This window comes from Glycine max, chromosome 17 (assembly GCF_000004515.6).
Source record: "Glycine max cultivar Williams 82 chromosome 17, Glycine_max_v4.0, whole genome shotgun sequence".
NCBI classification, from domain to species: Eukaryota; Viridiplantae; Streptophyta; class Magnoliopsida; order Fabales; family Fabaceae; genus Glycine; species Glycine max.
In genome coordinates, this window is record NC_038253.2 from 15,680,812 (window position 1) to 15,696,657 (window position 15,846).

The 15,846-nt window shown below is 28.7% G+C and overlaps 1 pseudogene; it reads right to left on the reverse strand.

Moving 5' to 3' along the window:
- Nucleotides 1-9,216: 9,216 nt before the first annotated feature.
- Nucleotides 9,217-15,396, reverse strand: LOC100783622 (exosome complex exonuclease RRP46 homolog; annotated as a pseudogene).
- Nucleotides 15,397-15,846: the final 450 nt, after the last annotated feature.

Here is a 15,846-nt window from a genome sequence, read left to right on the forward strand (position 1 = left end):
ATTTTATGCTCGGTTAAACTATATTTTTAGTTCTTATACAATTAAAACCCATCAAATTTTGTCTATTTAAAATTTTTAGTATGTTTTTATCCTCTTAAAATTAAATTTTCAAATTTTGACTCCATACTAAATTTGGATAAATTGAAATATATATAATTCAGATAAATTGATGTAAACGTATAAAAGATGTAAAAAATAATACACATTTGAATATCTGAAACTTGTTCTAAAAAAAAATTGATACATTTTAATTTTATAAAAAAAACTTACTAAAATTTTTGTTCGAATAAAATTTGATCATTTTTAATTTTACGAGCAAAAAATATATTTAGTCTTTTAAGCTAAGACCATCTCCTCCTCCTATTGCAGAAAGACAAACAATCCAAGTCCAATTACTAATTATTTATTTCATTTAAGAAAACTAATGATGAACGGTATGATATAATGTGCATATTTTATTATGTATGAGTTTATGACCCTGTCGACGCTGTGTGTCTTGTGAGTAAATGATGTGGTTGCATTTGCTTTTCTTTTTTCTTACTTTTATTGTTGTTTATTATTACATTAAAAGCGACAGTGTTTATTGGACGGATATGGTTGACCAATTGACCCTCATCGTTCACTTTTTTTATAAAATATTTAAATTTAATATCTCAATATACATAAAAGAATACTAAATTAATTCTATAGATAATTTAATAATAAATTAATTTCTAATTTTTTTAACTTAATATAAATTGATCATGAAAAATATTAATGGTCAAATTCATACTAAAACATTACAATTTCATAATAAAATAATCTCACAAATTTAACGATAAAATTAATTTATTACACTTTTTATATCAAAAATTAAATTTATATTTTTTATCATTCATGAACTAATATGTGAATATAAGTTTATTTATCTTTGTTTTATTTATGAAGTTGTTTTCACCTTTTCAGGTTGTTTTTATTTTGAAAAAATTTATCATTTGGTAAATGTTCTCTAACTATTAAGCTTAGGCTCTATTATATACTACTAAAGTATAAAATTTAGAAACAGTAATGTAAATATATTAGAAATATTCTTTAATTAAAATCAATGGTTTACTTCAATGATTACTGTTAAATTTAATTGTCGAGATAAGAAAGTATTTGTTGAAATAAATAATTAATTAATATTAGTACCAATTTTTAACCCTAATATTTAATATTGAATTAATTGTTATGCATGTATTTAGTGTAAGTTCAGATTAACTGTTGTAATATGATAGGTAGTATAAAATAAAAAAGGTAGTATAAAGTAATCTCTTTTGTAATCTTTCTGTCACTAATGTTATTCTCAATACCACCATCATGAAAATTGTAGACTGAGAAAAAAGATCGTATAAAATTGAGATGACGACATGGAAAGTATTTTTTAATAATTAATTTTAAAATTAAATTTTGAAAACATTAAATTACATATTATTTATGGGAGGGGATCCATTAAACTACATATTATATATTACAAATTCAAAATTGAGAAACAAAACTGAAAACTGACCATGAAGACAAGAATTGAGCAAACCCATTGAAGGCTAATAGGAATGTTGGTGCACCATAAACAAGTGATGAGAAATGAATTAAAGAATAACTAATTAACCGCTAAAAAAGAAAAAAGAAATTGGTGAACTAGTTGCTCATGATATGGTCTTCAATAGAAAGCATAGTGACGCTACCTCGATCATCGGCACTTGTTTGTCTGTATAGTTGCTAGGGAGCAATCCTTTTTCTTATTTTATTCTATCATAACTTTAATTTTAATTTTAGAGACGACTATATATAGTTCATAATTAATTTTATAAAGTTTGCTTAAAATCTATTTAACCAGTATATATATATTTCTTATTCGCTGATATCAACATAAGTGATGATATTAGTAATTTTGCATGGCTTAGGTCATTGTTATGTATGAGGAATAATGTCCAATGCTGAAGTGGCAGGAAGCAGAGTCGATCTAGATGGCAGCTTTGTACAGAAAGATAAATGAGCGTGAAAAGTTAGAGGATTGAAAGGGATAGGCATCACAATATAATGAGACGTAGCATAAGGGCAAGAACGAGCTTTTGGGCCCTCACTCACATGTTCATCAAAATATATCAGCCATCACTTTCCAAACTTTGTAAGCCTTTTCAGGGCTGCAGTCCCCTTGCCTTGCCAGTTTACAACACCAAGTTCAGATCAATATGCTAATCTTGTACCAAAATGTTTATGTCTCTGTTTATTTGTCTTGAATGAATTTTAAAAAGTAATTAAGAAGTCTAACTCATTAATTAATTGAATAGTATGTATGAATTGATGTAAGATTTTGATATCAAAATTCGATTCTTTCCTTAAACTCAAAAAAAGATATTTAAGTTAATAATGACAAGCCAACGAACAGGTTACCCATCTAACCAAGTCTTCCCTCCACATTAACAATAATGAATTCAAACGTCAGTTTTTTTTTTTTTGATATATATATATATATATATAAAGTACGACTAACACTGCGTGAAAACACGAGAATAATTAATCAACATTAAAATATTTAAAATTTTAAATTAAAATCTAATATATTATCATATCTCTAAAAATTAATTAAACAACAAATAAATCTATAAAAATATCAATTATCACACCGTAGAATATCTCAATTACCTCATCATCATAGTTCTCATGCAGTCACCGCTCTTATCATTGTCATGACATTCGTCGTTGTCGCTATCACCATCATGATCACTATTATAGTCACCATCATAATTGTCGTCACTGTCATCATCTTAATCAAATTGTCACTATTATCATTGTCAACTGTCATTACCTCTGCTGTCATCATCAGTTTTATATGTTATTTGGTAAATTTTTTAAAGATTTAATAGTTATATTAAATTTTAAAATTTTTAATCATCATCTAATGGATGGTTGTTATTATTAATAATTGTTTTCATGTAAGAAAATATTTCGATATGAATGGTATTTTATATATATATATATATATATATATATATATATATTTATTGAAATTTAAAATATTGAAGAAAATCTTTAATTAAGAGTCAAGGAAGAAGTATACAAATGGATTGGACGATCACATTTTGTATGGATGGTACTGTCGAGTAGAAAAATCTAAAATGTAGGAGAGATGTCCAACAATAAATCAAGTGAAACAGAAAAGTATATATGATTGGATTAAACATCATAACAAACATAAAATCTTAAAAACGTTAATGTTTTTTTATGAGGAGTAAAGTAAAGAAGAAAGAAATAGGAATAAAAAAAACAGAAAAAATAAAATGACAAATAATATGTGAAATTGAAGTAAATATAAATAAGGTTAAACATGTTTATCAAATTTATTGAAATTTAAAACTCGATTATGTATTTTTATCAAATTTAAAATTCAAATGATTTCCAAAAATAATTGTTTCATCGCGTAAATGTGGGTTTGATTTTTGCGCAAAGCGGCTTGTCCTACTTTTCTAGCATTGTTGTGGAAGAGGGTATACCAGTTGCTTTTCCAACATTTATGGGCATACCAAATTTTATAATTATCCAAAACTGAATAAAAAGTTATCAAAGGATTCAAAGTAACGAGGGTCTAATGGTTTTCATGGTAAGGTTTATGGATGGTGTGGTCTGGTCAGATAAATATAGTGAGTACATTGTTGGTGCATAATGCAGTTCCAATTGATTTTCCCAGCCATATTTGCAGATGAAAATATCTTGTTCTTAAGAAGATGATGACGGTGAAGTGGAGATACTATAAGAAAATTTTCAAGTAGTGAGGAAAATATTCCCTTTCAATCCCTTGCTAATTAGCATGGATTTAGCAAAGGAAATATTCTCTTCTTGTTTAGTGAGGAATTAGAGAGGAAAATTTTCTGTCACAGTTCTCTCACTAATTAGTGAGAGATTAGAGGAAGAAAATTTCTCACCTTGAATTTCTTGCTAACCAGTGAGGGATTAACGACAGACATATATTCCCTTGCATATTGCTTGCAAAAGTGATTGATTGGTTTAGCCAGGGAATAATTTCATCCCAAAAATCTTATAAATTTAGATAAAGGTAATCTTAATATATTGAGGAAAATTTATGTCACAAATCCCACACAAATTAGCGAGAGGAACACTTCCCTCACAAAGTTGATTAATTATTAGCAAGGGAAAATGTTGTTGCAAATCCCTCGCAAGACCTTCATAAAAAATTAGAATATTAATTTCGTGTTAGAAATCCCTTACAAGTTCCTTTCGAGATTTCAAACTAAAATTATGTATTTAGCACGGAAAATTATTTTGTCATAAAACTCCCTTTGTCTTAGAATCACCTTTAAAAATAGAATTTGAAACTTATCATTAACTTAAGATATAGTTTCTAAAAGCTTATCATGTCTAGTTCAAAAATATGCAAAAACATTTTTATAGAGATCAACACAAATGCAAACCTATAGGAAAAACCAAGCACAGTCAGGCTAAAAACATAAAACAGAGAGGGTCACTTTGCCTGTCCAAAATTGTCCTTATTTTTAACTCATATCTTAGAGACAACCCAACTTTCTTTCCCCTTTGTTTAGCACACTTTACCTTTATTTGTTAGTTTTGTTAATTTTGATTTTCTTGTGTTGATCTTTTGTGGTTTAGTTGTCTGCCTCAGTTTAGCTTCAACTAAACTATCCCTGGAAGCATCAACTTTTTTCATTAATTATTTTAGCTTTAGCTAAAATTCTTCATTAGTGCATAATCTTATTAGATTTTAATATTTTCACATCATCACAAGAGTTATAAATTATAAGATTTACTTTGTGGTTAAAAGGAAAAAGAGAGAGAGATAAGTTATGACTTCGAATCCTCTTCACTAGCAAAAAAATTAACAAATCGATAACTAAAATTGGTGGTTCAAAAAAAAGCATCACACCATTACTCATAACAAATTAACTAGAACTTATTATCTTTTTAGTCCTTTAGCTTTTTGAAATTGTTTTCAGTGAATCTTTTCTTTCTGTTTTATTCCTTTAATTTTTTTTGTCCATAATTTGTCTTTTTATTTTTTTTCATCCATAATTTTAGTCTTTTTACGTTTTTTTCATCCTTAATTTTAATCCTTTTAAGAGACTAAAAAGATAAATTCTAAAAAGTCCAGGAACTAGAAAGATAGTTTAACTAGTTTATAATTATTAACAAGGGTAAAATTAGTACATTAGTAATATTTAAAAAAGCAATAAAAGTAACTAATTCACCTATTTGATTGGTCTATATAATTTCGTTACAACTTACAAGTGTCTTATATTATTATTATTATTATTATTATTATTATTATTATTATTTCTTTCGGAACTTGGGGAGTTGCTCTTGGATTCCATTCCACTTCACTTTTTTTTTTCTTTCTTTTTTAAGGTATTTGTCCCATGAGATGGGCCAAAAAAGAAAAGGATAGGAAAAAATGTAGTAATATTTTTTCGGGGGTAACTTTTATGACTTGGTACGTGTGAGAGGGATCGAACAAGGATCCAAAGCTATGCAAAGTGGTATAATTAAATATTTGTTAAACAAAATATTTAAAAATAATGTATGTATCTTCTTTAAATTTTTTGGAAGTATATACAAAGATACGAAACATGTACTCGGATTCCTCTGAGAATGTAACAGCAAGTCAGCAACTGGGTTGGGGTGTCCTTCTCGATCAGAGCATCCATTTCTGATTCTGTTCCCATGAAATATTGAAAAGGCAACATATATATTTTGCTTCTTTACAATATTTAGTATTGCTTAGATTTCAATCTTGTAAAATATAAGTCACGCAAAGCAATTAGCTTCCTTGGTTAAGAAGAGTCGGTGGGTGATAGTTGGAGGGAAAGAAAATATATATAAAATAAAACTTGAGATAGATTTTGTTTACAAAGTAAGTATATGGTTAAGTTGGACAAAATTAATTGAAAGTTAAAAAGTTAATTGGTAATTAAAAATTAATAAATTAATTATTAATGTTTGATAAAATTAACGGTTGAAATAAGTGAAAAATATAAAATAATAAAAAAGTAATAAAATTGATTCATTTTAAAAAAGTAATATGAAAAATAAAAAAATATATTAAAGATGAAAGTGAAAGAAAATATAAAAAAAAAAAATAGAAGCTAATATTTAAAAAAAAATATTAAAAATGATTAAAAAATTAAAAATTAACTCAAATATCTTATCCAGCATCATTTATATTTTATATTTAATAAGTATACCATGACAATAATTTATTAGAATTTGATATGAGTCTATCGTGGGAGATAGTTGGAGGGAAAGAAAATATATACGTAAAATAAAACTTGAGAAAGATTTTGTTTACAAAGTGAGTATATTTTATCTATAATTTAAAGTGTACCATGACCATAATTTATTAGAAGTTAACAATGAATATATTTATATTCATTTGCTTCAAAAACAGACTGAACAAACAGACTGTTTTTGCTGACTACGATGTTGACTTTAATTTCTCTTTCTCATTGGATTCTTCCGAATTTCACCGTTAGATTGAGAATGAACTATGAACTAATAGAACATCCTAAAAAACATAGAACCTAAGATCCTACTTATAGCAAAAAGAAAATATATTAATTAATTAATAGGTTTGTTTAGTTTCTTTTAAATAATAAAAAAGTTTAAAGTTAGTTGAATATTGAGTTATTATAAAAAAATTTAACATTATCTTTAATTCTTATAGATAAAAAAATTCTTATAGATAATGCAATCTACACTGATAAATTCCAGAAAACCAAAACTCCCAAAAAAGGAGTATACAGGTAAATGGGATTAGACTTGACTTATAAATAAAACTCCCAAAAAAGGAGTATACAGGTAATGGGATTAGACTTGACTTATAAATAAAACCCTTTCTTATACTAAAAGAGAACATTTTTTGGTTTACCAGAATCATTCGCTTTATAAGACACCAGTGTTTGTCTCTCGAGTGAGCTCAGGATCTTATTCAATTATTACAACGAAGGATTAGTTGGTTGCTGATAAAAGTGAAAATTGGTATCTGAGTTCAGCTTTAAAGGTTAATTTAGCTTGATATTTGAATTTAAGGTGTAAGTTTAACTTATTTATTTGATATAGGCTTAGATTTATGGTTAGCTTCTTAGGTGATTTTTTGGTATTATTTTTTAATTAGAATTCATTGTAGTTTTATTTTAATAACTCATATAATAAAGGTTTGCATAGATTATGAAGATTAAATTCCAATTTTAATTGGAGATTAACGTCAAATAAGTACCTTCAAATCACATCTAAGTTTTTCTTCTTCTTATTTTTAGTTTTTTTAAATGCCTAATATGGACTACAAACTTATTTTATAACATTTAAATGAATCAATAAAATTACCTCTAAATTAATAGGTTAATGAGTCTAAACTTGTATATAGGTCAATAGATGTATGTATTTAAATAAAATAAATATATAACTTCAAAACATTACACTAAAAATTTAATAATAATAATAATAATAATAATAATAATAATAATAATAATAATAATAATAATTTAGACTCAAATAATGATGTTATTATTATATTATATATTTATTTAAATAGACTAACTAATTAGACCTAAAAATAGATCATTCGAAACTTGATCTTTTTATCCCAATAGATTTCTAAAATACCTTTTTTTATGTCTATAATACCTTGGCTATTGTCTTTGTTTTTTTTTCTTCTTCTTTTCTTGTTTACGCATGCATCCTCTCGTAATCCTGTCAAATATATAATGTCTTTTGCTGATAAAAAAAGAATAATTATTTAGATATATTTGTTATATTATTTAATCAAAATTAGAGTCTTATTTTTTAAGACAATCTAATATTAATTGTGTTGAATTTTTTTTTCACTGTGGAAGTTACTGATATAATTAAAGTTCTAATTTTTATCTGAATAGATTTCTAAAATACCTTTTTTTTTATGTCTATAATACCTTGACTATTGTCTTCGTGTTTTTTCTTCTTTTCTTGTTTACGCATGCATCATCTCGTAATCCTGTCTAATATATAATGTCTTTTGCTGATAAAAAAGAATAATTCTTTAGATATATTTGTCATATTATTTAATCAAAATTAGAGTCTTATTTTTTAAGACAATCTAATATTAAATGTGTTGACTTTTTTCACTGTGGAAGTTACTAATATAATTAAAGTTCTAATTTTAATAAAATAAAAAAACAAGTCTACATCTAAATTTTATCACTTACTAGTCAATTACCAGTGCGAATGCACGGGTTGTGTTCGTTTTCATATATTATTTGTTTAAGAACAAATAATAAAACTTATGAAAAAAAACTAAGCATTAAATCTATATAAGTATTTTTGTGGTGAAGTTAAAATAATATAGATGAAATCTACATATATTTACAATCATCAAAATTAATGTCCCCGCCCCATGATGTTGAGAACACTTTTTGTATTCAAAATTTGAAGATATAAAAAAAATAATGTGAAACTAAATGAAATTAAGTTTTATAGTAACATTTTAAATCACGATAAAATTACACATTAAAAAAATGATGATATGATATAAAATTATCTCAATTTTAAATTTGGATAATAATGTTATGTAGATTTATTCCAACAACACTTTATTGAGTAAATTCTTTTTTATGCAATTTGATTCTTTTAAATTATTTCAAAATATTTAAAATTACATCTAAAAATAAAAAAATAATGCATTGATTTTTTTTTTAAAAAAAGAAGCTAAATACAACCAAATATAAATTTATGATTATTGTATAAAATATGCACTAATTTTATAGCATATTACTTGTTTATATACATATATACGTAACTTATTTCTTATTCATTGGATAGTTTTTTTTATATCTAAAAAAATTATGTAAGGAAATAAACCTGAAAACCAACTATTAGAAAAATTGAAAAAAATAAAAACTTGCCTGAAATAAAGAAGATAGAAAAAAGGTGAAGCAAATGAAACTTTCAAAAAAAAAAAGATGAAAATTTTATTTGTTTTCTGATGTAGCAATAGCATGATTGGAGTTTTTCCTCCAAAGCCCCTTTTTCTTTTATTGGTTCCTCTCATGAGAAAACAAGTAAAGATGTTGCATGTATTCTGAAGTTCAGAAGTACTATCGAGAGAACTAACCAAACCAGGAGGTAAGTTTGGCTTTGGCAGTTTTACAATCGACCAAGAATAAAATCTTAAATTATTTTTATGAATCGGACAAAAAGGTAACACTAGCTGCATAGAAATTTCATCCTCCCCAACCCTTGCCCGAAAAACTTAGTGTCCGTTTGGTAGAGACAAAAAAGAATGAAAAAAGAGTGAAATCAACAGTAAAATTCTGTGGAACCCACATTTTTATTCTCTACTTTAATTCAAAACTTTAATCTCTTTTCTTTCCACCCTACCAAGTATAAGCTTAGACAAATGTAAACTACATCCAAAATGATTTAAAAATCATCCAGCTTTAGATGGCTCACTTGTAGATTTCGTACCTATGTTCTTCCTCACAAATTCAGACAAACTTGCACAAGCAGCACGCCCTCTTTCTAGGCAGTGAAGATAATCATTCACTAGAAATAAAAAAAAATAAACAGAAAACTAATTAGATCATTGTGAAACCACTGAACACTGTATTTTTCACCTTATCATTTTCTTTATTATTTTATTATTTATAAGTCACCAGGTCTAGCCCAAAAATATATAATAAGGAAAGAGGAAACAGTCAGATCCACCAGAGGTTCTTTAATAGATTCATGGCCCAAGCACAATTAGATCTTGCACATTTTATTGATTTTATTCTGCATATCTCCCATTAAAAGGAAATTTTCTTCAAATCAGGGGAAGAAATCTCACTGATTCGATCTCATTCCATTTCTTTCCCAATAACAAGTAAATTAGGATGGCAAGTGATTTGAGGAAGCATGATTAAGGGGGAAAGAAATTCAATAATTAAATATAGTTAGGGAAATTTCTAGTGGATGGCATGTTTGGTACAAATCCAATGGTTATAATTAACCATTAAATTTCAAGAAAATACATGATGATGAAGAATAACTCTTGGAAGTAACTTAATCCCTCCTTATATGATCGGTTTACACTAGGTGTAAGTCCCAAATCTTAGTCATTGAATTAAGATAATCTAATGGTCTCAAATTCTCTAGCTACAAATTAGAAAGAAAAAAAAGTAATATTACTCACGTAACATAAAACCCCAAAATTGGCTCACGTGCAGCAACTCATCTCATCTGGCCAATTACATGATTCAATTTACTTATGCCTCGTCCAATTAAAGAATAGATGGTGAGCAACACCATTTTTGATGAATTGCGTGAGCAAGACTTGATTAATTTAATTCAAGTAATTGTTATTGAATTATCGTTTCGAATAACTGTTCTTTCAGCTTCACGTAATTGTTATTGAATCTGATTGATTTAAGTACTTAGTTATTATTTTATTCATGAAGCCAATAGTTTTTTAAGCCAATCGTGTTCTTCTGGATGGTTTTAAATTTTACTCACGTATTTCAATTAGTTTAGTCACGTTAGTCCATTAAAGCTAATTGAAATTGAATCGTGAGAGGAGAGTAGCAGTAAACCAATTCTGAGTTTGGTGTCACGATTCTGTCTAGCAGAAGAATTCCTGGATTTGGAGATATGTTGCCAATCGGTTTTAAAACTTATAGGAATGAAAAGTTTAACTGGTTTCAATTATCAATCGGAAATTTTGATTGACTTTTTCAATCAGCTATAAAACTTGCAGTAACAAAAAACTAATTTACTAGCTTCAATTGTCAATTAAACGATTGAATAGGGTTTATTGTGTTCTAAGAATAGGATACGAAAAAGAGTCACATGACTCATTTAATTTTTTTAATTTTTAGTGACATTCTGTGCAAGCATAAGCTAAAGCATTAGGCCAGTGTTGGAAAAGTAGATACTTAAGGCACAAAAAATTCCTATTGAAGGTACTAACTAAAAAAAGGTTAGAGTAAGTGTGGCAGAATACCTGACATAGCACCCTGTGTAACTGATGTCATGATTCCATTTTCCATAGGCTCACTACCCACTTGCAATGATCTCTCTCTGGTAGGACCGAGACAATTGTATTTGGAAAAACTAAATTGGCAAATGCTTTCATTTTCTGCCATAAGATGAAAAAGCATTAAATTAGAGTTGTATACAAGAAGCATGGGACTTAGGACTCCAATTAAAAAATTGTTATGCCAGTATGCCAAAGGGACAATAAAATATTAAATATACCATGGTTATGGGCTTACGGCAAAAACATATCATGTGCTGAGTTCCACTAAGCCTCACAGCATGTCATTAACTACACACATATGCAAGAACATTTCTAAGATAAAACAGACATTTGACTATAGGATGCATAATTAGTTACTAGTCCAGAATCTAGTTAGTTAGCATCTCATACATAGCTGGAATATTGGCTTTGCCCAAGTCAAAAACGGTTGCTAAAGTTACAAGGCAAATCAAATTTCCACTAATCAAGAATTTAAAAACTCCTATATTTTTAACAAGGATGAATAAAGATCTGCCGGGCTTGCATTGCAAAAGAACAAGGTATTACTAACTATGTGCTGGATCATGTCTTCTAATATCGTGGAAGCAGATAAAGGCAAAAGGTTAAATCATGTAAATGTATAAAAAGGTTAACAATGTTATGCCATCTAAAATAAAGGAGGTTGCTTATGTTTTCCAATAAGAGCGGTTAAGTTAAATCAAACCTCAAATGAGGATACTTCAATTTATTCAAACAAAAAAAGCTAAAGAATAAAAGAGTTGGCCTTATAACATCAATGATGAAAGGCTTGTCATGACAGCAATAGACATTAGGTGAATATAAAATAAAACTAATTAACCAAAAATGGTTCTACTAACCTCCTCTTCATCTTTGGTCGGGTCCAATATAATGCAACCACTATCTGTTACAGAGCAACATATTGCAACTGTAGAGACAAGGATGAGAATTCATTATTTTTAATAGTATGAAAACATAGAAATAAACAAAAAGACAAAAACCAACTAGTCTAGATTACCAGCAAGATGTTTTAGGGGAATTCCAGCATCCACAAGTGCAGCACATGCTGCATTTATTGCACATGGAAGAAGCTACATATTAAGTCAAGAAAAAGGAGCAAAAGATTGAGAAGCATATATATTGAATATTGATCACTTTGGGTCTCCAACCCCTAATATAATAAACAATAAAATCAAACTGAAATGTATATATTTGATGGAAATGATGATAGTCTTATTTGTTCTTTCATAGTCGTTAAAAAGCAATAACTTGCCCCGTTGCCCATGAAGGCCTGAACAGAATGACTGGATACCACTAGTCCACTACCCACCACTCATTCTAATAGTCAACCATTGAACGGAAACTGCACTCATGCATGTACCGCATGGTGTATGGATCATTAGTATTATTATTATTATTATTATTATTATTATTATTATTATTATACATTGTCATGCATGTCACAAGCAATCAAAATGGCAAGCCGGCAAGATCTCATACCTTGCCCTTTTGATGTCAAGAAAAGGGAACAAATTTCCATAAAATGAGATTAGAAAAATAGCACAAAAATATTTCACAGATATAAAGAACATTTACAGCACCTTATGACTCTCAAAGGATTAGTTTTTCCTTCCATTTTCAACAGTGTATAACACTACCCACTTAAAAAATAGGTTTGAAATTGAAAGACAAGCTGTGTTGTACTTTCAGCATCAGACTAAAATCCTAAGGAATACATGTCCTGATAAATCAAATCATAAAGTATTAAAAGGGAAGGTTGCAGTAACAGTAAACAATAACATATCCTTAAAGAAACAGTTACCAGATTAATCATATTAGAACTGGATTTTTAAGTAGGATACAGCACCATCATCGTGGACAACCTGTGGCAGAAACAAAGAGTGAAGATATCAGTTAACTACAAATCACACAAATCACTTAAATATTTATAAAGCAATCAAGAAAATAAAAGTTCCAATTTAAACTGAGAATCGTTCATACGAAAGAACCACAGAGCAGCATAGTCCTTATCATCCAAATTAGAGTAAAACCAAAAAGGTAGTTGCAAAGCACCATGTCATTTTAATCTATGTGATAGAGTATAAGCTGAGTCAGAGAGCTGACTCAGCATTACAATTAGTTTTGTAACAGCTGTCAATTGTATGACAGGTGGTGTTAGTTGTTACAGCTTGACTCGCAGTGCAAGCTATCTTTATATATGAGTTCTAAACTCATTCTCTGTAACTAAGAAAATATTCAGCATTGAAATAATAAAACTCTGCATTTCTCTCTCTCTCTCTAGATTCTTTACTAAGTAATTATAAATTATAAAACATGTAACAAACCAAATTTCTAATACTGAGAACAAAACTTGCCTGGACTATAACTGAAGTGGTGGTGTTGGGATATATTGTTCGAATGCAAATGCTTTCCAAAGTCCTCTTCAATATCATCTCATACTCCTTCTCCATTTTTCCTATACCATGGAAAAAAGATATTAATTTAGTTTTTTTTAATGAAAAAAGAAAGAGTTGAGTTGAGTACAGTATAGTATTGCTCCAACCAATTTGTCCAGTCTTCGGTTTCCAAATAACTTCAATGGATGCTTTTTCGGGGTTTTCATTCTTCTTGGTTCCGGCTTTGGGTCCATAAACAGCAGCAAGCACTTTGGTTTCTCCTTGAGCCCAACTGGCCGAACCATGGGCGCGATGCAGGATGGAACACGAGTAGGCCAGGGGTCTCAGTTGATTAGGAGTCCGGCCGTCAGGTCTGTCAGTCTCCATGGAAATCCTAATCCTTTAGGTCCCACCTTGGGGGTGCCAAAATACTTGAACCAGTGAACTTAACTTACTCAAAAGAAGAAACAATAGGAGGGTTGCACTGTCAATCTGCCACTGCTAGAAAACCCAAAGAGGCAGAACAAATGGATTAAAAAACCAGACCAAAACCATAGCAAAACACACCATTTAGGCTGTGAAAAAAAAAGGATAAAATTTTATAACATTCTTGTTTAGCTAGTAAATAAATAATAAATAAATAAATCCTACTCAATAGCATGGTCTGCTGATTTTGTCTGTTAGAGTAGTTGTTTGTAGTTGTACTTTGAACTTTTATGAGTTTCCATTGCTGCCCTTTGGCATATATTCTATTGTATAATATATCCCATTATATGTCTGCTATGTTAGTTATTTTGTCTTTTGTAGTGTGTTTCTTTCATTCTTTATTGTCCCAATAAACGAGCTATTTTGTTGTGTAGCTATATCTGGTAATTGTCTTTGTATTGGTTCTTCTAGAACCCGTGTTGGTTCATTGTAGTTGGACCTACTTTCAAATTTTCACATGATATCATTTGACAAGGATCTTTTGAAGGCTCTTATGAAGGCAATTACCTCAAAATGAAATTACTATAATGGTTTGGGATATTATCATTCAATTTATTATTGTTAACAGCCGTGGGCACTACTAAAACCTGTCTATGCCACCGTAGTAGCCATCTTATACCCACACAACTCTACATCAGCACGTTATCTAATTACAAAAAAAAGTTCTCATCATGCACATTCACAAAATAAATAATTGTCCATGTGAATCCTCCAGGCACATCTTGGTCAGCGCCAGTTATAGAGGCAATGGATTTGGTTTTGTGATTGTCTCCTTAATTCTCATTCTTGATCTTGGACAATCTACAGTAACCTTAGGTTTTAACAGAACAGAATGTTTATTGGGTTTTATTTCAGTACATTTTTTTTTATTTCATTCCCTTTTGTTTCTTTGTTGAAAGACTAAAATATATACTAGGCACAGATAATATTTGTACGTTTCCAAACTTCAAACCAATTAACAAGGATAATTTCAACTCAGCACAAATTCAACAATCAATTAATCAAATAAATTTTCAATAATAATTTCTCACAAGATTCACAATGAAAATTTTTCTTGCTCTTAGCTTCCCCAATTCACGCACATACTAAAAACCCTAAACCCTAAAAAGTAGGTCATAGACAGTGAGAGAAAGAGAGAAAAGTGAAGACAAACCTGTGGTTGAACAACTTTAGATCGAAGAACAGTGCCGACGGAGGTGATACAGAGAGCGCCCACGGAGAAGATGAGAATGTTAATGGAAGTTGGAGAAAGGGGGTGAAACTATCGGGGCTTCTGAAAATGTAAAACGGAAATGGGAAAAATTGTTTTGAAAAATTGTTTTAATGTGTGTCAATTTTCAATGGAAGAAGGAAAAATAAAATAGTACCAAAAAAGTTGTTTTTTAATGAAAGAGATGGAGAAAAAAGACAGTAAAAAAATTTGGGTTGATTTAAAAAAAATGTATCTCTTTGTTTAAGACAAAAAAAAATGGAGTGAAGGTCGGAGGAAAAAGAAACCTACGTTATTGTATTATGCTGCTAACAGGTAGTATGGTTTATATATTGTCAAGTCATAACAGAATTCAAGTAAGATAAAAGGTAAAAAAAGTTGATTGGTTTTTTAATTGATTATTAAGACAATGGTATCTCCAATGTGGCTATTTAAATGAATTGTTTAAAGTTAAGTAAAGTTGTTTAATAATTTTTTCATTGAAGGTAATGACTTGATGATAAATTCATTGAGTTGTTTATATGAGTAACACTTGTTTCATTGATTATTACTCGAAAAAATAATTTTTTTAATCTAAAATTTCATGCCACTCAAGTTATGTATTTATTCTAACAACTTTAATATTGTAGTAAATTTTTATGTAAAATTCTTCAATCTATATGATATTGTAAGACTCACAACCTTAACATTGTATGCTCATTAAAGTAATCATGCATTTTTAC